The sequence below is a fragment of the Capra hircus genome, chromosome 7, assembly GCF_001704415.2.
Source record: "Capra hircus breed San Clemente chromosome 7, ASM170441v1, whole genome shotgun sequence".
In the NCBI taxonomy this organism is placed as follows: Eukaryota; Metazoa; Chordata; class Mammalia; order Artiodactyla; family Bovidae; genus Capra; species Capra hircus.
Genome location: NC_030814.1, coordinates 75,349,901 through 75,373,887, shown reverse-complemented (window position 1 = coordinate 75,373,887; position 23,987 = coordinate 75,349,901).

Here is a 23,987-nt window from a genome sequence, read left to right as displayed (position 1 = left end):
TGGTTTTCTGAGAAATTAAAGATGACCTGAGAAGCAGGGTTCAAATAACACATTTTGAGATCAGTAATAGGCCTAGGATCTTCTCCCATAGACTATGAACTGTGCGAGAATGGTGGTTGGTTCTGGGTGTTGTGTTGAAGCCCAATCTGTGTTTCAAGCTCAGGGCTAACCTTCAGCCATTTAGCAATAGTAACTAACTTTTACTTGTGGTATTCAGTACCTCTTTTACCCCTGGTGGCTCAGATAGTAAGCAATCTGCCTGCAATACAGGAGACCTGGCATTCAATCTCTGGGTTGGGAAGATCCCCTGGAGAAGGGAATGGCCACCTTCTCCAGTATTGTCGCCTGGAGAATCCCATGGACAGAGAAGCCTGGTGGGCTACAGTCCATAGGGTTGCAAAGACTGACTGAGTGACTAACACTTTCACATATACCTTCTTATTTGGAGCTTTCCCCAAAGTCGTCGTCTTTTTTTTTTTTTTTTTAATGACTCACTCTGTGCTGAGGGGAAGCAGACACTTCATGAGTGAAAACCAAACCAAATGCTCCACAGCTAACTGGGAAACAACGGACGTTTTCTCCTTTCTTGGCCCTTTCTTTCCCAGATTGATTCCAGCTCTTCTCTTCCTTTCTACTGAGGTTCTCCCTATTCTTTGATTCTGATCTGTTTATGTAAAACATTTTGGCCTCAGTGCTGAGGAAATAGCTAGGAAAGAAACTTGAAATATGAGGGACAAAGAGTGTTCTGGGATAAGAGGGGTGACAAGGGCTTGATACTTTCAAATTGGATGGTATTCATGGAAGAGCTGAAATATGAACAGTTTTGCAAAAAGTATCATCACGATTTAAGTAGAGAAAATATAAGGGATTACGAGGAAAATGAGTCAGCTGGGAAAGGTAGTCCACCTTTGTTTTTTAGAATTAGATTCAGCTGCTAGTCAGAAAGATTAGACTTAATAATATTAAACAAAAAGTTTATGAAACATTAATGTATTAGTATGTTAATGTGACACACTAAACACTAGTACAGTGCTTTATGGTCATCAGGAATCCAAGCTCCTACCATTCTTCTCATCTGGTGTCATAGCTTTCATTCTCAAAAATATTACCTCTTGGTCCAAAATGGCTTCTGAAACTCTGGTCATCAAATCTGTTTTGCAGTCTAGAAGTAGGAAAAGAGGCAAAACGGGAAACTTTTCTTCCAATCAAGTTGGTTTTAAGCAGTTTTCCCAGAATTTCCATGTAGGACTTTTGCTTGTCTCATTGGCCAGAGCTTAATCACATGGCCATACTTTGCTCTAAGAGTTTCTATGCAACGTGGTCTTTTAACTGTTTGCATTGCCATCCCAGGTAACTAAGGAAAGAGGAGAGAATGGCTCTAGGATAGCAACTTGCATTCTGCTACAAAAATCCTTGAAACCTATGGTTGCTTATTAGGAGATGCACTAAGTTATTCGCAGCTTTATAGAGTTTTAAGGAATATGATTGTTTTTATTTTCAATTTAGGAATTGGTGAGAAAGAGTCTTAATAAGAATATTGGCCTTGAGTGTAATGAACTGGGTATAAGAAGATGGAAACTGTCATTTCTTAGAAGGGGTTATGAGTAAAGTAGGGAAGAATGTAAAGATATTTTAAAGTGTTGGGGGTTTAGATATGACAAAAGTGGTCAAACAGATTTTACAAAGGGATGAGTTGCCCACAATAAAAGATATGAATTTATTTATAATAACTGAAAATTTTTAGGTTTCAAATGTACACTTATGGTACTGGACTTGGGAGGTATTTTCAGGGTGGGAAGAAAGCCTGAAATAAAGTCAACAATGAGTGATATTTAGAAGTAAAACCAGTGCATTTTAGTGTTGAGGTTGACCATCTGGTTGAGAGGCAAGTCATATAAAGTAAATAAATAAAGGGGAACACTTGTAATACAACAAGGGATTTTGGAAATTGTAGGGAATAATCTAAAGGGGCAGCTACTTCTTGACTGCAGCCAGTTATTGCCATCAAAGAAATCAGGCTTAGGTCTTCTACTTTTTCAAGAGAAGATAGAAATCCAGATTTTTATATAACCTTTCAGATGATAAATAATGGTGCAGGCCAAAAAAAATATGTCTGAAGGCTGGGTTTGCCAATGGATCAGTTTTGCAACCTTTGATCTAGTACAACATCTTTATTTTACTGAGACTGGGAGAGATCTAATAACTTGCCCTCATCAGTAATAGACTCCTGCCTCTTGACTTCCCATTGTCTTCCTCTTGAAAGAGCTAAGGAAGTCACATGGAACTGTTTGGTGGAAAGGAATAATCAGAGGAATTAGGCATTTCATGTAGGCTTACAGTTAACTCTAAAAGTGCCTAGCATGGTGCTTAACAGTCAGGGTTATCTATCAGTGTTAGCTCAATTTCTATGTGAATTGTTCAAGTCATGAAAGTTAATGAATAAAATAGAGGAAAAGGAAAAAGAAGCAGAAAAGTAATTATCACACCTTGGGGAGCCCCCGTAATTAACCATGGAAACCAGATAACGAATTAGCAAAGATGGCATCCAAGGAGCAGTCAGGAGCAGCCAAGATTTCTTTGTGAATCTCTTGCCTCTACCTTCGCTCTAATTACAGCTTTAGGCTGTAAATGTTTTAATTTGAGGGTACTTTCCAGCCCTTTAATAAATTTCTTTCCAATTATACTGCCACCTTAAACTTATAGGCTCATAAGAAAGTGTGGTCTTGAGAGAATATTTCTTCTCCCCTTAGTTAAATTAGATAGATTGATTAATTTTGGCTTAAATTTCTAAAAATGTGCAGTTGTATCTTGAGATTATCCCACCATTAGTGGTTAAGTATCTCTGAAATAAGTAATTATTGTCACTAAAAGACAAATTTATCAGAAGAAATGTCCTTTGAAAAATTCCCTTTTTAGTATAAATATGTCCTTATGTGTCACCATAATTTGCTGGATTATCTCAATGCTATAGATCACAGGGAAAGAATTTTTGAAGTGACCAATTCTATTTTAGGCTTTCATATGCATAGTAAAATACATTTAAGACACTTTTTAAAGTTCTTAGGAAAGAATCCCTGGAAACTAGAATTTTTGATTTACTGCTCATGTTAGAATCTTAACTATTGAATACAATGGAAAGCCCTTGGGGATCTGGTATATTCCACAGGCAATTTATTTCAGAACTAACTGCTTTTGTAGTGGATTCTGCTTATAGTAGCAATGGCCTATATTTATAATTTGTTCTCCTGGCAATTATGTCAACAGAACTGAATTACCTACAAGGTCAGTGGTGCTGGACTAAGTTTATAGACTGGCAACTTTTTCATATTTGATTGGATTTGTCATTACAATGCCCCAGCTTAACAGTGCTGGAATGTAGTCACTAAAAAGAGAAAAATGTCTGTTAATCTTCTGATGTTTAATCATGACTTTAGGCTTTTTTTTTCTTTTCCTTTTAGTTCCAAGACACATATAAAATGCCTACAGATCTCAACAAGAAAATGGGATTCTTCTCTGCTATCAGCTAAAGCTGCTGTGACCATAAAACTAAAAAATTACATTTTTGTCTCCTTGCCTATAAAGAATGTCCACCAGAGCAGGTCCAGTATCTTATCTCTCTATCCAGACAGTGCTTGTTGCTAAATATACAGAGCCTGATTTTACAGTCTTCACTCAACTCTGGCTTTTATAATTTTCAGTGGGCCGTTGGGGGGAAATTCTTATGAAAGGTTTATAAATGATGTGCAAATGGGCTATATTTTTGCAACTTGCATTGTCACCCTGGATCTTATGAGAGTCTTTTGAGTAGAGTCAACCCAGTACAGGGGCTCGTAGATGGCTCAGCTGTGTGCTCCAAGTCTGTAGGATGGAGGAAAGAAAGAATGACACCATCACTTGGATGGGAGTTTCTGACATTGCAGGGGCAAAGATCCTGAAGATCAAAGGTACCCTTAATCACAGAGCTTTGAAAGCTGTTTTCTGTCCACTCCAAAGCTCTCAAAGTGGACAGTAAAGAGGCCTTTCCCATCTCTGCTGCATCCTAGGAAATGTGATACAGCAAGAAAGACTCCAGGTTCTCAATTTGGAGGGTGGGGAATGTCACATAGCCCTTTGACAAGCAGACAAAAGTTATGAATATTTTCACCAGAAAAATATCCATAAAGATACATACATAGAATTTTGAAAAATTATGGTTTTATTTTTAAAAATGCATTGTTCCAGGGTCCTTGGCCCCGGGTTATGAATTCCTGGAAGTCTGAGGATGATTGTGGGAAAACTTACTTGGACATTTATGTAATTTGTGTTACCCAGCTAGACTCGCCTAACCTTACATTCAGGGTGATGTTAACAGTCATAACCCGTGCCGTGTATCTTTTGTGTCTGTCTGCCCATTCAGGAGTTCTGTCTCCTGCAAAGTTCTTTTCCCTCCCCAAAGCGGTTATATCTGGAAGTCCTTGAGATGTTGCAGCTGTGATCATGATCAAGGCCAGACAGTGGTCATGTGGCGTCTTCTGGTCCCGATGCCTTTGCTAATGCCCTCTGTTGGATAGCTCGTATTCCCCGCATCACTGTCTCCCCTGTGTGGCACTGAGGCCCCACCTGCACATCACTGCCACTTCTGCTGGGGCCATGATGTTCTGCTTCTGCTAAGGCATTGGGGCTTTTCAGGGGCTAGGCATGCTCGTCTTCTCCAGATTTCTAATGATTCCAGTTCCTGTGTCAGGGAGAATGCTTTTCTCTCTTTTGTGTAATTATTGTTCCAATCAGATGGTTTCCACTGAGTTCTTTAATGGTCTTTAGCAGGATAGATCTTTAACTTTTATTTCCACTTCCTCCCTACTTAGGCTGAAAGGAAAAACCAAGTGACCTAGCATGTACACAGGATCCTCAGTTGTCTGCCTTGATTGGGGTTTGTCTCTGGCTCAGTGGTGTTTGCCTGACTCACTCTCCCTTTGGGAGCTTCTCGTGTAAACCCCCATTCCAGGGGTCTGTTCCCCACTTTATCAGGAGTGCTCAGAATTGCTGCCTAATGAGGAATGAACCCAGTGTAGATTTAAACTAGAAATGTTAAGACCCTTACTATTTAAGAATAATGTAGATAATGGGGTGATGTTTGGAGATTAGGTATATTTTTAGGAGATATTTTGGAGAGCTCTTCCAGATCTCTGTGTGCCCCTCCAGAGACAAAATCTTGGTAATTCTACTCTGTCCTACATCAAAGCTAGTGCAGTATTGTGAAAAATTGCATTGACAAAATTCCAGGCTCTTCCTGGAAACATGCACCTTCTTTATTGTAAATAACTCCATACACTACCTGTAATAAGTTAGAATCAGAATGATCTTTCTGTCATGATTCTGTTTTTTAGACAACTGATTTACCTTCAACTCCATAGGAATCAATAAAATATGATTCAAGAATAATACTGAATTTTAAAGTTTAGCATTCAGCATACGGAAAAAAAAATGCCTCACCATTTTTCTCGCTGGCATTTGAAGGTAAAGGTGTCGATTCATCAGACTTTGGAAACACATTTTGAAAATGCTGATATCTCCGTCAGTTACAGATTTGTCGTAATTAACGCTGACACCCCCTGCTGTCCCGATATATTCTTCATGGCTGTCATGAATCCTCTCTTTGACAAGCTGTCCTCTGCTGTGTGTTCACCCGCCTCGGTGTGGAGTTCTCTTCAGTGTTCTGTGTGGCCTCACCTCCTATCAAGTCCCTTGGCTATTCTCTACCAAGTGGGAAATTTTCCCAAACAGTCTTCAGCCATTTGTCGCATGAGCTTTCTTTTCCTCACTCCATGTCAATTGCATTTCCTCTCATAAACTCGATGATTGAAGACCTGTTTTAAAATACTGAAACATTTTGAGGGAATCCTATTATAGCATAGAAATATATGGGGTTAACTGGGATGTGAAAATGAGATGGAACTTTGTCTTTTCTGCAATTGATATAATTTCCTCATGAGGCTTCTCTCTTAGGTTTCTCAATGAGGTGCGGCGCGGGACTAGTAGGAAAGAATCCTGAAGTTGCAAGATAATTCCTCTGACTCCTTAATCATCTCTCTGGCCTGGCATTCTCTTTCAGGTAAGTGCTTGGTTTTCAGCTTTTCTCTTGCTCTGTATCTTCTGAGATGGCATCTTGCCTTATGTAGGAGGAGGGCCTTAATGCCTTCTTGTGCTGTCAGGGTGGAGAGGCTCATTTTCTGCCAGGCATCCGCTGCATTTCCTCTGTTCTGATCGGCCTGGTGAGCACTGAGGTGCATCTGACCCCTGGACTCTTGGAAATGTGTGCTAACACCACTGAAGTCTGTGACTCTGGCGCTTTTCTTGGCAGTTCTTTTAGTGCCCCTGCCTCTCTGCCTGCTCCCTGTCAGACATGCAGGCCTCCACAAGTCCCTGAAGCCGTGCTAAGGCAGTGGAAAACCCAGAGCAGAGCCTCAGGCTCATCTGCCACGCCCTCTCCATTAGCCAGTGCCTTCCTGCGCACTCTGGATGTGGCGCTGAGTCACATGTCAGGCTGCTCCTAGAAGTGGGCAGCTTCTCCTGGGGCATCCCTGAGGAGGCCAGCTGCTGCCTGGATGTCCCTGGGTTCTCCCCATCTCACCGCCACTACTGTCCTTTAGGATTTTTAGCTGGACCTGGAAGTAGGACATTTGCGCCTACCTGCCTCATCGTCCTTAACTCACTCTTCTCTGCTTTTCTTCTGCCATAGAGGTTTTTCCTTTATGTCCTCTTCCAGTCTGAAGGCATTTTCTGTGGGGTCATGATGGCAGAGAAATCATGGTTCAAAGTGATGATGAATGGAATGAGAGAAATAGAAAGCACATCATTTAAAAATTTTCGGAATAGCATCTCTGAAAAGAAAATTACATACCTGTAAACTAGTGTTTCTGCAAACCATACGTCATTCTGAAGAAAAATGGGATCATATGAATGATGATAAATAACATTCTTCTGCTTCTCATCTTCCCCTCTTATTAGGGGACTCTAGCCCCACTCAAAATTTTCTGCATTTATTTCTATGCTTCTTTCTCACATGTTTCTCTGTGTAGTGCAAATTGTCCTCCTCCATGGCCTCTGCTCTCTGGGAAGCCCTGCTTATCCCTTCCATGGGTGTCCGACACTGATGATGGAGCTGAGCTGACTAGCCAAGGATGCTGTTTCCAGTCATCTGTAAACAGTGTCTTCCGCTTCTCTAATGCTTAGTGCAGGGTCATTGGGGAGCTGACTGCTGTGGTTGTGCTGCTGCTGCTGCCAGTGGGGAAGACCATGCCTCTTGGTTGCTTCCTGCCTTGCGCTGGCGGCACTCAGAGTGAAGAGCCCTCCCCCCGCAGGGCCATGATGAAGTGGTCTCTGTCCTCCTGGTGTACTAGTACTTAAAGTTTTGGGGATTTACAAGGATAAAAAGCTCTTTTAGTATTCACTTGCCAGTCAGTTCTATGCACAGCAAATCTAACCGTGTTCCTCGCTTCTCCCTTTTGCTGACTGGGATGTTGCTATTGGGTCAAGCCTGATATAATTTCCTCTTTCAGAATATTTTTGTTTGTTTGGTCTTTGGACACTTCTTCAATTTTTCATGCAAATACATAATCTGTAGGCTCTTCTGTTTTCCAAATACTGGATCACAGTGGTTGTAAAATTTATGCTTAATCTGAGGCTTCTATCTCCACATATAATTTAAATAAATTAAAGATTTACACATCTCTGTTTAAATCAATAAATATAAAAAGCATTCCCTTATAAATGTTTTGGTTTTTTATTTTATGGTTTGCCACATGGTTTCAACAAATTAAAGAAACCCTTAAAATATTTGAATCCTGTCCCCATTACTCCCGTTTCATGATAATGGAAATAACTGATAAAACCATCTCTGTGTGTGAGATTTTCTTTTAGGCAAAGACTTGTCTTTCAGATTTTTCTTCTCCTTGGACTCTTTCTAAAGACAGTATCTTATGTGGCTTGCCCTTTGTTATGTTGGTTTGTATGACTTTCAAGAAATCTTTTGCTTTCAAATTGGGGAAAAGTAAATTAAATGTAGTGAGATGGTACAAAATGACCCTCCCCCAACTAAGATCATAAATAATCTATTGGAAGATTGCACATCTATCCTGGTTGACTCAGACAGAGCCATTCTCAGCTAATGTGTGGGCTCCTGGTGGTAAAAGCAGGAACAAGTAGGAGTCAATGTTTCTTTAGCAAATAATGTCAGTTATTTCTCAAGGTTCTCAAGAAGTAGCTTTAAAAGCATTTACTATGAGAAACATGTTTCCTTCATGTGAGAATAGTGGACTGAGCCTCCCTAGGATAATTAATTAATTGATTAACTAGTAATGAATTAATTCCTGCTGTGATGAGATGTGCTTGCCCTTAGTCAGGGAGGAACTTAGCACCAGGCTTCTGTGGAAATAAATGAAGACCAACCAAATGGGAACAAGCAAAGGCTATTTATTCAGAGCTTATGGAAGTCAGCTACCATCTCTTCCGTTTTGGCAGAAAGTCAAAGGTAGGCAGAGGAGTGGGAAAACTTTACAGTGATAAAAAAGAAAGCTTCAAATATACCCAATATCCCCTGAATTGAGACTGTAGGCCTGGGGAAGCTTGGGTGGGCTGACTAGAAGCAGGGCAGCCTATGTGATTGGTTTGGGTTACATGTTTGGCTTTTTGTGGTTGGTCCCAAGTTAGAAGGGGGACAAAAATTAAGGGATACATCAGTTATTAATCAAATTGTGGCTATTTGGGCTAATTGTTGCAGGAGTTGCTATTTGGTTTCTTGGATTGGTGGCTGGAGCTAGTGATCTGACCTCTTGCAAGTCTGGCTTCCAGGGCTGGTTGCTGTAGACCTTGTGTTGGTGGTTGCTGCAGATGGTGGGACATAGTTCTCTTTTTGTATCTGAGCTGCTTATGATATGTTTTTATATTCAACCTCTCATTTCACTTCTGGAGAGCCAACCAAAATCAAGCTCTATACTATTTTTCTTCACACAATTACAGCTCTGAGCTCATCTCTCCTTTTGAAGCCTGCAGGAGCTATCAGCAAGACAAAAACTTCATGAACTTCAGCTGATAAAGAAACCGTAAGAATTTTCAGAAACCAATTGGAATAGAGGGTTAGTCTTGCTTAAATGGTTGAAGGAGGGGCTCTTTGGAGGAGGGAGGTGGAATGCTGGCTAAGAGACAGTGGCTTCCAGATAGGCTTAGAGGAGATGCCATGGGAGAGTTGGGATGATGAAAGAATTAGTCAGAAGGGAATATCGATGTATGGCAACTGCCCAAAGCCTAAATTCTCACCTCTTGGATTTTCCTTGAGTTTCTCTGAGGAAATGGGCTAAAAATAGAGCCCCAGTTCCCAGTCTTCTTTCTCTGGTTTGCTTTGAGATGCTTGTCTGATTCCTCAGTGAAAGAAGCACTTATACCTCTCCTCAGTGTAGCTTCAGTAGGCTAGGATGCATGGCGGTGCTGGAGGTGGGCACAAGCCACATCAGCTGGCTGGGCCTTGGATGAGAAAGGCTGAGTGCTCCCTTGAGTGCTCCTCTCAGCATGCCAGTCAATGAAGACTCTTAGCTGGAAAGGTTCATAGGCAATCAGGCACCTCCCTTGAGTAGGGGCAGCAAAGCCACTTTCCCTCGTCTTTTTTTTTTTTTTTTAGTTTTATTGAAGTATTGTAGATTTATAATGTTGTGTTAATGTCTTCTGTAAGCAAAGTGACCCAGTTACACATGATATATATATATTTTTCATATTCTTTTCTATTATGGGTTGTCACAGAATATTGAATACACTTCCCTGTGCCACACAGTATAGTTTTGTTGTTTATCCATTCTGTGTATAGTAGTTCATCCCTGCTAATCCCAAATGCCCAATCTTCCATTCCCTTACCCAGCCTCCCCCTTGACAAGAAGTCTGTTTTTATATCTGTGAGTTTGTTTTTGTTTTGTAGATATATTTATTTGTGTAATAATTTAGATTCCATTCATATATAAGTGATATCATATGATATTTGTCTTTCTTTGATTTCCTTCTCTAGGTCAATTCATGTTGCTACAAATGGCATTATTTCCTTCTTTTTTATGGCTGATTAATATTTGATCACATGTATATGCTATATCTTTTTTCTCTATTCATCTGTGGATGGAAATTTAGGTTGTTTCCATGTTATGGCTATTGTAAATAGTTATGCTATGAACATAGGGGTACATGTATCTTTTTGAATTATAGTTTTTCTGGGTGTATGCCCAGGAGTAGGATTCCTGGATCATATGGCAACTCTATTTTTAGTTTTGTAAGGAACCTCCATAGTCTTCTCCATAGTAGCCGCACCAATTTATAACTCACTAATGGGCTCGATAAAGGACAGAAATGGTCTGGACCTAACAGAAGCAAAAGATATTAAGAGGAGGTGGCAAGAATACACAGAAGAACTGTACAAAAAATATCTTCATGACCAAGATAATCATGATGATGTGATCACTAATCTAGAGCCATACATCTTGGAATGTGAAGTCAAGTGGGCCTTAGAAAGCATTACTACATATTTTTGAGATTAGTTGTTTGTCAGTTGTTTCATTTGCTATTATTTTCTCCCATTCAGAAGGCTGTCTTTTCACCTTGCTTATATTTCCCTTTGTTGTGCAGAAGCTTTTAATTTTAATTAGATCCCATTTGTTTATTTTTGCTTTTATTTCCAGAATTCTGGGAGGTGGATCATAGAGGATCCTGCTGTGATTTATGTCGGAGAGTCTTTTGCCTATGTTCTCCTCTAGGAGTTTTATAGCAACTAATCTCAAAAATATACAAGCAACTTATGCAGCTCAATTCCAGAAAAATAAATGACCCAATCAAAAAATGGGCCAAAGAACTAAATAGACATTTCTCCAAAGAAGACATACGGATGGCTAACAAACAAAGGAAAAGATGCTCAACATCACTCATTATTAGAGAAATGCAAATCAAAACCACAATGAGGTACCACTTCACACCAGTCAGAATGGCTGCGATCCAAAAATCTGCAAGCAATAAATGCTGGAGAGGGTGTGGAGAAAAGGGAACCCTCCTACACTGTTGGTGGGAATGCAAACCAGTACAACCACTATGGAAAACAGTGTGGAGATTCCTTAAAAAATTGCAAATAGAGCTGCCTTATGACCCAGCAATCCCACTGCTGGGCATACACACCGAGGAAACCAGAATTGAAAGAGACACATGTACCCCAATGTTCATCGCGGCACTGTTTATAATAGCCAGGACATGGAAACAACCTAGATGTCCATCAGCAGATGAATGGATAAGAAAGCTGTGGTACATATAGACAATGGAGTATTACTCAGCCATCAAAAAGAATACATTTGAATCAGTTCTAATGAGATGGATGGAACTGGAGCCGATTATACAGAGTGAAGTAAGCCAGAAAGAAAAACACCAATACAGTATACTAACACGTATATATGGAATTTAGAAAGATGGCAATGATGACCCTGTATGCAAGACAGCAAAAAAGACACAGATGTGTATAGCAGACTTTTGGACTCAGAGGGAGAGGGAGAGGGTGGGATGATTTGGGGGAATGGCATTGAAACATGTATACTATCATGTAAGAATCGAGTCACCAGTCCATGTCTGATGCAGGATACAGCATGCTTGGGGCTGGTGCACGGGGATGACTCAGAGGGATGTTGTGGGAAGGGAGGTGGGAGAGGGGTTCATGTTTGGGATCGCATGTATACCCGTGGTGGATTCATGTCAATGTATGGCAAAACCAATACAGTATTATAAAGTAAAATAAAGTAAAAATAAAAAGTTTTTTAAAAAAGTATTACTACAAACAAAGCTAGTGGAGGTGATGGAATTCCAGTTGAGCTATTTCAAATCCTGAAAGATGATGCTGTGAAAGTGCTGCACTCAATATGCCAGAAAATTTGGAAAACTCAGCAGGGGCCACAGGACTGGAAAAGGTCAGGTTTCATTCCAATCCCAAAGAAAGGCAATGCCAAAGAATGCTCAAACTACCACACAATTGCACTCATCTCACATGCTAGTAAAATAATGCTCAAAATTCTGCAAGCCAGGCTTCAGCAATACGTGAACCATGAACTTCCTGATGTTCAAGCTGGTTTTAGAAAAGGCAGAGGAACCTGAGATCAAATTGCCAACATCTGCTGGATCATGGAAAAAGGAAGAGAGTTCCAGAAAAACATCTATTTCTGCTTTATTGACTATGCCAAAGCCTTTGACTGTGTGCATCACAATAAACTGTGGAAAATTCTGAAAGAGATGGGAATACCAGACCACCTGACATGCCTCTTGAGAAATCTGTATGCAGGTCAGGAAGCAACAGTTAGAACTGGACATGGAACAACAGACTGGTTCCAAATAGGAAAAGGAGTACATCAAGGCTGTATATTGTCACCCTGTTTATTTAACTTATATGCAGAGTACATCATGAGAAATGCTGGGTTGGAAGAAACACAAGCTGGAATCAAGATTGCCGGGAGAAATATCAATAACCTCAGATGTGCAGATGACACCACCCTTATGGCAGAAAGTGAGGAGGAGCTAAAAAGCCTCTCGATGAAAGTGAAAGAGGAGAGTGAAAAAGTTGCCTTAAAGCTCAACATTCAGAAAACGAAGATCATGGCATCTGGTCCCATCACTTCATGGGAAATAGATGGGGAAACAGTAGAAACAGTGTCAGACTTTATTTTTTAGCCTCCAAAATCACTGCAGATGGTGACTGCAGCCATGAAATTAAAAGATGCTTACTCCTTGGAAGAAAAGTTATGACCAACGTAGATAGTATATTCAAAAGCAGAGACATTACTTTGCCGACTAAGGTCCGTCTAGTCAAGGCTATGGTTTTTCCAGTGGTCATGTACGGATGTGAGAGTTGGACTGTGAAGAAGGCTGAGCACTGAAGAATTGATGCTTTTGAACTGTGGTGTTGGAGAAAACTCTTGAGAGTCCTTTGGAGTGCAAGGAGATCCAACCAGTCCATTCTGAAGGAGATCAACCCTGGGATTTCTTTGGAAGGACTGATGCTAAAGCTGAAACTCCAATACTTTGGCCACCTCATGCAAAGAGTTGACTCATTGGAAATGACTCTGATGCTGGGAGGGATTAGGGGCAGGAGGAGAAGGGGACGACAGAGGATAAGATGGCTGGATGGCATCACTGACTCGGTGGACGTGAATCTGAGTGAACTCCGGGAGATGGTGATGGACAGGGAGGCCTGGTGTGCTGCGATTCATGGGGTCGCAAAGAGTCGGACATGACTGAGCAACTGAAATGGACTGAACTGAACTGAACTGAAGAGTAATTTGCCAACAAATGTCCATCTAGTCAAAGCTATGGTTTTTCCGGTGTCATGTATGGATTTGAGAGTTGGACTATAAAGAAAGTTGATCGCCAAAGAATTGATGCTTTTGAACTGTGGTGTTGGAGAAGACTCTTGAGAATCCCTTGGACTTGCAGGAAATCCAACCAGTCCATCCTAAAGGAAATCAGTCTCGAATATTCACTGGAAAGACTGATGTTGAAGCTGAAACTCCAATTCTTTGACCAACTGATGTGAAGAACTGACTCATTGGAAAAGACCCTGATGCTGGGAAATATTGAAGGCGGGAGGAGAAGGGGATGACAGAGGATGATATGGTTGGATGGCATCACTGAGTCAATGGACATGAGTTTGAGCAAGCTCCGGGAATTGATGATGGATAGGGAACCCTGGCATGTTGCAGACCGTGGGGTCTCAAAGAGTCAGTCACGACTGAGGGACTGAACTGAACTGAGCGTGTAAGAGTGCTGTATTTTCTCCACTCCCTCTCCACAGTTTTTATTTGTAGACTTTTTAAAGCCATTCTGACTGGTGTGAAATGATACCTCATTGTAGTTATGATTTGCATTTCTCTGACAATTAGTGATGTTGAACATCTTTTCATGTCTTTTGGCTATCTGTATTTCTTCTTGGATAGATGTCTATTTAGGTTTTCTGACCATTTTTCAAGTGGGTTGTTTGGGTTTTTGTTATTGTTGTTGTTGAGTTGTATGAGCTGCTTGTATATTTTGGAAATTAAGCTCTTGTCGGTTACATCGTTTGCAAATATTTTCTCCTATTCCATATGTTTTTTCATTTTGTGTATGGTTTCCTTTGCTGTGCAAAAGCTTTTAAGTTTGACTAGGTCCCATTTGCTTATTTTTGTTTTTCTTTCTATTGCCCTGCCTTTTCTCTGATCTTATTCTCAGGCTCCTTGGCAAAGAAGGGGTAAGCCCAGAACCACTTGGGCAATTTTAAATACTACTGCCCCCTCACAACAACATAAAAACAAAACAGAACAAAATTGAAGCTAGACTAAAGATAAAACTTCCCTAAATTATAACTCAGCCCTTGTTTGAGTACAGATTACCCAAATACATAATGTCTCTACTCTGGCTTTGATATAGGAGTTGAAACAAAACTGAGCCAGATTTGTTTACTTTTTATGGGTAGGTTTTCTTTGCTGGATATTATTTTTACTGGTTAAAAAAAGAGAAACTTCTTTTAAAGAAAGTGGCCATAATATCCAAGGCACCAAACTTATAAATAGATTTTTTAGAATGATCTTTTTCATGGTGAAAAACATTCAGATTTGATTTACTTAATCAAAAGAAGATTTCTGAGGATTAAACTTAAGTCATTTAGAGTAGGGTACATTGAATTATAAAAAGAAACCAGTTCTTCAGATATTTGAAGATTTGTGTTTATACTTTTAATTCTGCCAAAATAGAGTTATAAATTTATATAGTCCTTCCATGATGTGAGTATGGATTTTATTAAGTCATACTGTTTTCTGACTCAAGTAGTTTTGATTCTAGATTAAATCAAGTTTAATTTAGATGATGCTACTGAAAGTTAGGGCTTCCCTGGTGGCTCAGAGGTTAAAGCATCTGCCTGCAATGCGGGAGACCTGGGTTCGATCCCTGGGTCTGGAAGATCCCCTGGAGAAGGAAATGGCAACCCACTCCAGTATTCTTGCCTGGAGAATCCCATGGACGGAGGAGCCTGGTGGGCTACAGTCCATGGGGTCGCAAAGAGTTGGACACGACTGAGCGACTTCACTTTCACTTTCTTTCACTGAAAGTTAGGGCAGTCCTGTTTGAATAGTACCTTCACAAAGCGAGCCGTTTCACCCATCTATCTGTATGGATCACATATTTGGGAGTGACAAGCTTATCAGAACACCACACAAATAACTGGAGACTCAGATATAATAATCTGTGGTCAGAGCAGAACTTAGAACTCTGAAGAATTTCAAAGGGGAGGAGAGGACAAAACCTCAGACTAAGTGACCTGGCTTGGGTGACTGGTCCCCCAGAGAAAGGCAAATATCCTCTTATTGAACTATCCTCTGTGTATGATGTCAAAACAATATGAGCAGTACAGTTGAGATATAGTGCTGAGCCACAGAAGGATTAGTGTAGAACTCTTTAAATTCTACCTACTTTTAAGATAGCACTAGATTCAGAGTCTGGGACAAGACCAAACATGGGGGAACACAGTGATCCCAGTTTTAAAGACTAAGGAGGTGTCAGAGCATGAGGCCAAGCAGGTGTTGGAGAAGATGGGAGAACCTGGGGCAAGCACTATGGAGACTGATTGTGAAATTTGGCTCAGAGAAGCTAACTGCCAAAAATAATGGTAAATGCTAGTCAAAGTTTCTTTAAGGAGAGGTTGGGGTAATATTTTGAGCACAATGTTCTAGTGTCTTTAGAAATTCATTGTTGTTATTTGAGTCATGTCCCCTCGGTTATTTAAGGGGATGCATGTGTCCACGCTTCTCTTATTAATACATTTCCTTACCGTGCTTTGGCACATGACTTTTCTGATATTTTCTAGACCTGTTCTATATGCTGCTTATTGGTCACATGGATGAGAGCTTGTGCCTTACTAAATTACCAAATAATGCAGATTATTGCTTATATATAGCCAGTCAGTGAGCATCTCAAAATGACTCTGAATTCATGTGATTGCTGGGTAGGAAGGACAAACGACACACTGTTCTCTCTTCTGTCCAGTGCCCCCAGGAAAACTTTCTGATGATTTAAAAATTATAATATCCTCACCCCAACACTTCATCTCCCTCACTTTCCACCCTTACTTCCAAGCATTATGACATAGGTCTAAGAGGGTGGTTAATCTTTATCTTCAATTTTGTCCCCATCTATCTTGTATTCCATTAATACCCAGTTGCTTATGTGCCCTTTGCCATATTCCAACTGATGCTAAGAGCGAACTCATTGGAAAAGACCCCGATGCTGGGAAAGTTTGAGGGCAGGAAGAGAAGGGGGCAACAGAGAATGAGATTGTTGGATGGCATCACCAATTCAATGGACGAGAGTTGAGCAAACTATGGGAGACAGTGGAGGACAGGGAAGCCCTGCATGCTGCAGTCCATGGGGTTGCAGAGTTGGACATGACTTGGCGACTGAACAGTAATATTCCAACTGACTGTAGTCTGGTAACTGTCATGTTGAACTTAGACTTTTTCAGTTATCTCCTAGTAGGTCCTGCTGCTGGCAATATCTCTCCTCCTGAAAGTCTCTCTCCTCCTGAAACCAGTTATTTTAGGATGACTTCCTCCTTAAGGTCCACAGTTCTTAATGGTTCAGGCACTTCTGCATATGTGCTAGATGTTTCACCAATGAATCCCACCTCTTGGCTTGTGTTGTTTCCCTTCTCCCTTCATCCTGACCCCTGTACATGGGTACAGCCTTTTCCTGACCCCACTTCACATGGCCTGAGATGGTCGCTCCTCTGCTCTGCCATTCTCATTCTGCCTCTAGGCCAAGCCCAACTCAACACTCATATTCGCTGGGAAGTTTTTCCAGTTGAACTCTAGGCCACGTTTCCTCTTTCTGTCAGTTTCCTATTTTGTCATACATAATCTGCATTGCCACGGAGCTTCACCAATTTGAAAAAAATACTTTCATAGACAGTCTATGCTACTATGCAGTATAGTCTCTAAAGTTAGTACTGATTAAGCCAATTTTCTTAGCTGTGGACTAGCGGATAGTGCAGCATGTACAGATTAGACTTTTATTTAATGTTTCAAGGAATATGTATTTCTTCAATTGGAGACAGAAATGAGAATAGAAGTTTTATGTAAGAATAGGAATAAATTGCGCCTAATGATTATACTTGTATCAAATTACTAAACCTGAGAAAAGATATAAACTGTATTGAATCAGCAGCAACACTACCTATCAAATATCTTCTATGTCATAGACTAGAAAATGATTCAGTTGGATTATTTTTTTGTTTTCAGAACATCTAACAAGTAATGATTTTCTATTTATGAGAAATAATTCTGAACTTTTATATTTATTCAGTCATATATTTGTAAAAAATATGTTTATTGGCTCAGCTAAGAAAATACTGAAGAATTTTTCATTCAAGAAAGGGTTTCTTTTAATAATACATTAACTCAGGAACATAGGAAACCACTTTACCATCTTTTAAAAATAGCCTTGTGCAAATCAAAAAGCTGTTTGAGTGAGGAGGTCTATATTTTAATATTTCTTAAAAAATTATGTTAGACTCTTCCATGTTGCAAGGAATAAAACATTATTAGCAATCTTGTTTAGTGGGTGTTTCTGGGAGATACAGAAGGAAATGAAGCAAGGAACTGTTTCCACCGCTACAGACAGGCCCTGAGGAGACCCAGGAACTGTGCAGGACACCACAGCCACAGGCATCCTGTCCAGTGTCAGGGCGCCTTAGCAACTCTCTCTCTGCCAGTCACTACCCATGACCTCTCTGCTCTCCTCATTACCTTATGGATTCCAGTTATGAATTCTGCTGTCTTGTAATCTCTGTTGCCTCTGGAATCTCTGTACTCCTCCACTGTTATCCATCCATATATCCACTGACTCCTTCAAGTTATGTCTAAATTTCCTTAAAAAAAACAACGACTAAAAAAACCTAACAGACCCTATATTTTTTCACCCACTTCATGAGACAAGGCCATTTACAGCCTGCTAGAGTTTGGACACCAAACCTTGGTCCAGTTCATATGGTCAGAGTTTGAAGAGTTGTGTTGTTCAAAGCAGGCTGTTACCAGGACTCATCTGACTGATAATTTTATCCTAGGCTAGAGTTGGCTCTACAGGATTAAAGACTCTGTTTCATCAGAGTCTCAGAATAGCTAGATGTGGGGATGCTGCAGCTTCATGCTGAGAAACTCACAAGACTAATCTAAAAGCTGGAATATTGACATTCTTATTGAAAATGACAAATCTGGTTATTATGCAGATCAGATTATTGCAACTGCCTGGCCAATTTTTTTATTCTCCCTGTAGGCAGAGCTAAACCGTAGGCAAGTTAGCTAGACAACTTGCCAGGTTTGCAAGGTATACATTTGTCTAAACAGTTTTGGATTTCCACATGTGACTCTTACCAAAACCAGCCAAATGGAAATTGGTTCTACTTCTGATTCGATAGGTTACTACTTAGTAGAGATTTATTGAATGTGAAAGTTCTCAATTATACCTTTTGGTGAAAATAAAGATCAGTCCTTGTCAGTAATAATCTATTTCTATGAGTTCTTTTCCAAAATAAACAACCACGTTACATTTTTGACTGAGAGATAGAGCCCCAAACTCTGAGATCTCATGGTTCCTCAAAGTACAAGACAGAAAGCATTTGCCTCTGAATTTTCTCTGTCTTTCTTATTCTGGGGGTACAAGCATCCTTTGTCCTTCTTCCATCCTAGGTGTTGTAGCTTTACATATGTTAATGAATGGAAGTGAAATGTAAGTCACTCAGTTTTGTCCAACTCTTTGAGACCCCATGGACTATACAGTCCATGGAATTCTCCAGGCCAGAATACTGAAATGAGTAGCCATTCTCTTCTCCAGGGGATCTTCCCAGCCCAGGAATCAAACCCAGGTCTCCCGCATAGGAGGCAGATTCTTTACTAGTTGAGCCACCAGGGAAGCCCACATATGTTCATACCTAATCCAAATTCAGTGAGGCCCTCTATAAACCTGTTCTGGGATGGTAGATGGTACACTCAAAATCAGTCTCTTCCTGAAATGCTTCAGACACTGATTTGTTAGAACCATTAATTTAATGTTAACAGTCTAATTCCAGATGTTCATTTAAGATTTTGATTCTCTCACTGTATCTTAAATCAATCATATATTTAAAGCCTAGGAGCCTTTGGACCATTTTAAGAGGATTTTACATATTTCTGATCTGATCACTTAGCTGTTGCTTCAGTATTCATGTGGTACTACAGGAAATTGTTCAAATATGTGGCCCTCTGTTGATTTCAAAGCCTAATTCTTTGACAGCCAAACTATTTCCTTGTTCTTCACAAGCCCCCTTATCTGTTTTTTTTTCTGCTAAAGTCATCAGCAGCTTGAGGCCTGGGTGGAGTCTTAATGCCAAGACCTGGTATCCTGGCATGCAGCTGCTACTTAGTTGAGGTTCAGTGAATGTGAGGATTCTCTATTGCCAGTATATCCTGGTGATTTCTGTAATTGCCTATAGATGCTGATTGAGAGTAGATTTAATGAGTTAGTGAATTTAGCAGAGGAGTTAACTTAAATCCTTTAATGTGTATAATGTACACTACCATAGCAAGAAACATACTTCCTTTTCTGTTAGGAATATGATTTCAATATTGATTTAATTTCATATTTCAAAGTAAATTGACAGAATATCAGCCTACATTACAAGGAAATGTCATAGCATATTGCTTAAATATTTGGAGTTGAACACTTCATTAAGAAGTATGAAATGATCCTCAGGCCAGCTAATGCCAGGCTCTATTTATTGTGATTGAGGCAGAAAAAGGGTTAGACTTCTTTGGACATGTTTGCTCTTTGTGTATGGCAATGATTTATCCTAATCTGTGACTGTCCTTAATTTCTAGAGGATGATCATGGGCTTTGCTTCTTGTAAGAGAGCTATGTTTTGACATTTTTCAATGACTTTAAATGTGTGTATATTAAAATATGTATTATCTATTTACATAATGTGTGTATATATATATATATTTTTCTTCTGTATAGCCATCAAAGTGTAAGCAATTACTCTCTCTTTTTAAGAACCATTATCTACTATTAGCTGCAGTACAAAGTATACTCTTATATATTATCTGGTGTACTAATTAAATTGAATGGGTTAGTGAAAATCTATTCAGTGTTGGAACTAATGACCCTGTGCATTAGTAGTGATAAAGAAGGCACATTCGAAGACAAATGTCTTGTTTTAATAGCACTATTGTACCATTTGAATAAAGAAAGTGGCATTTCTTTCAAATTGTCTGTAAGTAAAGTCTGTCATTATATGAATAATAAAGTATCCTCTATGTCTCCAGACTAACTAATGTTTAGTAAATATTTTTCCTTTGTTGATTGTATCCATTCAGGGACTGTAAAATCATTGCTGCTAATGTAATTCTAAATGGGTATTGATACCAGTTATGGTGATTATACTGTTGAAAAATCAGGCAATATGGGAGCCTTAGAATTACATTAGAAGAGATAGTGTATATGTACTTTTTAAAAACTGGCAGTACCAATTAACAACTGAAATCTGTATTCAAGACCTCAGGACAAAATAGACATTAAAATAAATAAAATCATTTAGTAATGTGAGCTTCATAAGTAATGTTTGCTTTGTTAATTAGCTATGTCTCCAGCACTAAAAAGAATGCCTGTTACATAGTACATTATCAATAAATATTTGTTGAATATTGAAGTCATATATAGCATCCTATGATCCTTCTTCTCATGAATAGTTAAGGTTTATTTATGTCTCAGTCCATTTGGTCTTCCAAGACACAAATACCAAAGACTGAGTGGCTTTAATAACAAAAGTTCATTTCACACAGTTCTGTAGGCTGGAAGTCCAAGATCAAGATGCCAGTAGATTCGGTGTCCGATGAGAGATTGCTTCCTGGCTCACAGATGGCTATCCTTTTGCTGTAATCTTACATGGCAGAAAGGGTAAGCAGAGGGAGCTCACTGAGGGATGAAGGGTCTCTTTTGTAAGGCACTAAATTAAAAGATGCTTACTCCTTGGAAGGAAAGTTATGACCAACCTAAACAGCATATTGAAAAGCAGAGACATTACTTTGCCAACAAAGGTCCATCTAGTCAAGGCTATGGTTTTTCCAGTCTTCATGTATGGATGTGAGAGTTGGACTGTGAAGAAAGCTGAGCACCAAAGAATTGATGCTTTTGAACTGTGGTGTTGGAGAAGACTCTGGAGAATCCCTTGGACTGCAAGGAGATCCAACCACTCCATCCTAAGGGAGATCAGTCCTGTGTATTCTTTGGAAGGACTGATGTTAAAGCTGAAACTCCAATACTTTGGCCACCTCATGCAAAGAGTTGACTCATTGGAAAAGACTCTGATGCTGGGAGCGATTGGGGGCAGGAGGAGAAGGGGATGACAGAGGATGAGATGGCTGAATGGCATCACTGACTCGATAGACACAAGTTTGAGTAAACTCTGGGAGTTGGTGATAGACAGGGAGGCCTTGTGTGCTGCGTGCGATTCATGGGGTCGCAAAGAGTTGGACATGACTGAGTGACTAAACTGAACTGAATCCCATTCATGGCTTCCCTGCTGGCTCAGTGGTAAAGACTCTGCCTGCTAATGCAGGTTTGATCCCTGGGTCAGGAAGATCCCCTGGAGAAGGAAACGGCAACCCACTCCAGTATTCTTGTTTGGGCAATCCCGTGGACAGAGGAGCCTGGCTGCCTACAGTCCATGGGGTCACCAAAGAGTTAGACATGACTCAGGGACAAAACAACAATCCCATTCACTAGGGCTTTGCCCTAAGCACCTCCTGAAGACGTACCTCCAAATAACATCACATTGTGGAAGAAGTTTCAATTTATGTATATTGGGAGGACACAATATTCATTCTATGGCAATTTCCAAACTACTTACTGTCTTAGCTTATTAGGATTAAACTTGAATTATACGTTAAAAATGCTGAGTGCCTCTCCTCAAATATTAAATAGTGATAAGTTCCCTGTTAAAAACTTGAGAAACTAGGTTCTAAGAAGTGAGGAAATCTGGCTGCAGTAGTATGGCTATGAAACAACATAGCTGTCCCCTGGTTTCATACTTTTAGATTTGACCTCTGTGTGAAACATGCCCACTCACTGCTGAAGGAGATAACAATGTCAGGACTCCATCTGTGTAAAAAATAGAATCAGAATATAATATCTATCTGTGGGTAACTAATAAGTTTAATGAAACTAAGCTAGGTTTGTATTGGAGAAATGTTTTACAGTGAAGAAACTGAGGTAATTTACTTGCAGTAAGCAGTACAGTGTTAGAACACCACGAAAAGACATTATATGCCAATATTTAACTAGCTCTCATGGAATCATTTAATGATTATTATGACAATCTGATGTTAAAAACACTAGGTCTGATGAAGATTAATTAAATTATCTGATATTTTTGAGGCTCTAGATACTTTAAAATTCCATCGCAGTGACAAATGACTCCAATTCTCTATAGGTTTCAACCATGTTGATATGCCACGTGGAGTGCCTGTATCTCTGATATAAAGGGAAAAGAAAGAGCCCCAGGCTAAAGGCACAATCCGTTCCTGGGCTCTACCATACTACTGCACAAGGCAAGGAGCAATAGGGCCAATAGAAATACCTGGCGGTTCTTACATCTTTTGCTCCAGTGTGGCAAGTTTTACTTCTGCTGGCCAAAGCAGAGGTCAGGCTCAACTCCAGTGGTGCAAGGAGGTGTATTTATTCCCATAAAAGGTACTTAAAGTCACATGGCAATGCATGATGATGTTGATGTAGGATTCCTCTTGTGGGAAGGAGGAATAAGAAATTAGAGACAGGCCACATTGTGCTAGTCTATCTGTATTAGCTTCCCAGAGTCGCCATAACAAAGGAGCACAATCTAGGGGCTTAACACTCCCAGTTCTGGAGGCTAGAAATCAGAAATTGAGGACTTAACAGGTCCATGGTCCTCTGAGACTCAGGGTAGAACCCTTCCTTGCCTCTCTTGGCTTCTGTGGTAGCCGTTCAGCCTTGGCATCCCTTGGATTGCAGCTTCGCCACTCTCTTTTCCAGCTGCTGTCACTTGGCATTCTCCCTGTGTGTCTTTCTGTTTGTGTGGCATCTTCCCCTTTTTCATATGGACATCGGTTACAGTGGATTAGGGGTCCATTGTATTCAACTTGATTCTCCCTGCAAAGAGTCTGTTTCCAAATAAGGTCACATTCACAGATACCAGGTTTAGGACTTTAACATATCTTTTGGAGGCACACAATTCAACCGATACACTGCCCTAAGCTTATTTCCTGGCTTGGGTTTTTTTTTTTTTTTTTTTAATTTTGGCTGCACTGGGTCTTCATTGTGGTGCATAGCCTCAGCCGTTGCTGTGTGTGGGCTCTTTAGTTGTGGCACATGGGTTTCTCTAGTTGCAGCATGTGGGTTTAGTTGCCCTGTGGCATGTGAGATCTTAGTTCCCAACCAGGGATCGAACATGCATTCCCTGCATTGGAAGGTATACTCTCAATGACTTGATAACCAGGGAAGTCCCCCACTTCTTATATTGAGGTCCTCTCTCTCCCTCTACCTGTCACCCTCATTGCAAACCATTTACTTTGTTCTAAATCTCATATTTGTGCTCTATGATTGATGGATATCTTGTTTGTGTCTCTTTGCCAGCGTCTCCTATTTCACAATTGAATTGGACAGTGTTGATCCAAGTATAACCACTTAGTTAAATTTATTCCTGTTCTTACATAATCTAATAGAACTAGATGCAAGATAAATCAATGGATTTTAATGTAACAGGATATGAAAAGGGCATTAATATGATTTCAGATTCTTCACTGCAACCAGCCTTTGAGAAACCACCACTTGTCCACTTTGGGTTATATAAAAAAATAATATTCACAATATTCTGGCAAGTCTAGGAAAATGCTTACCAGCCTTTACACAGCATTTAC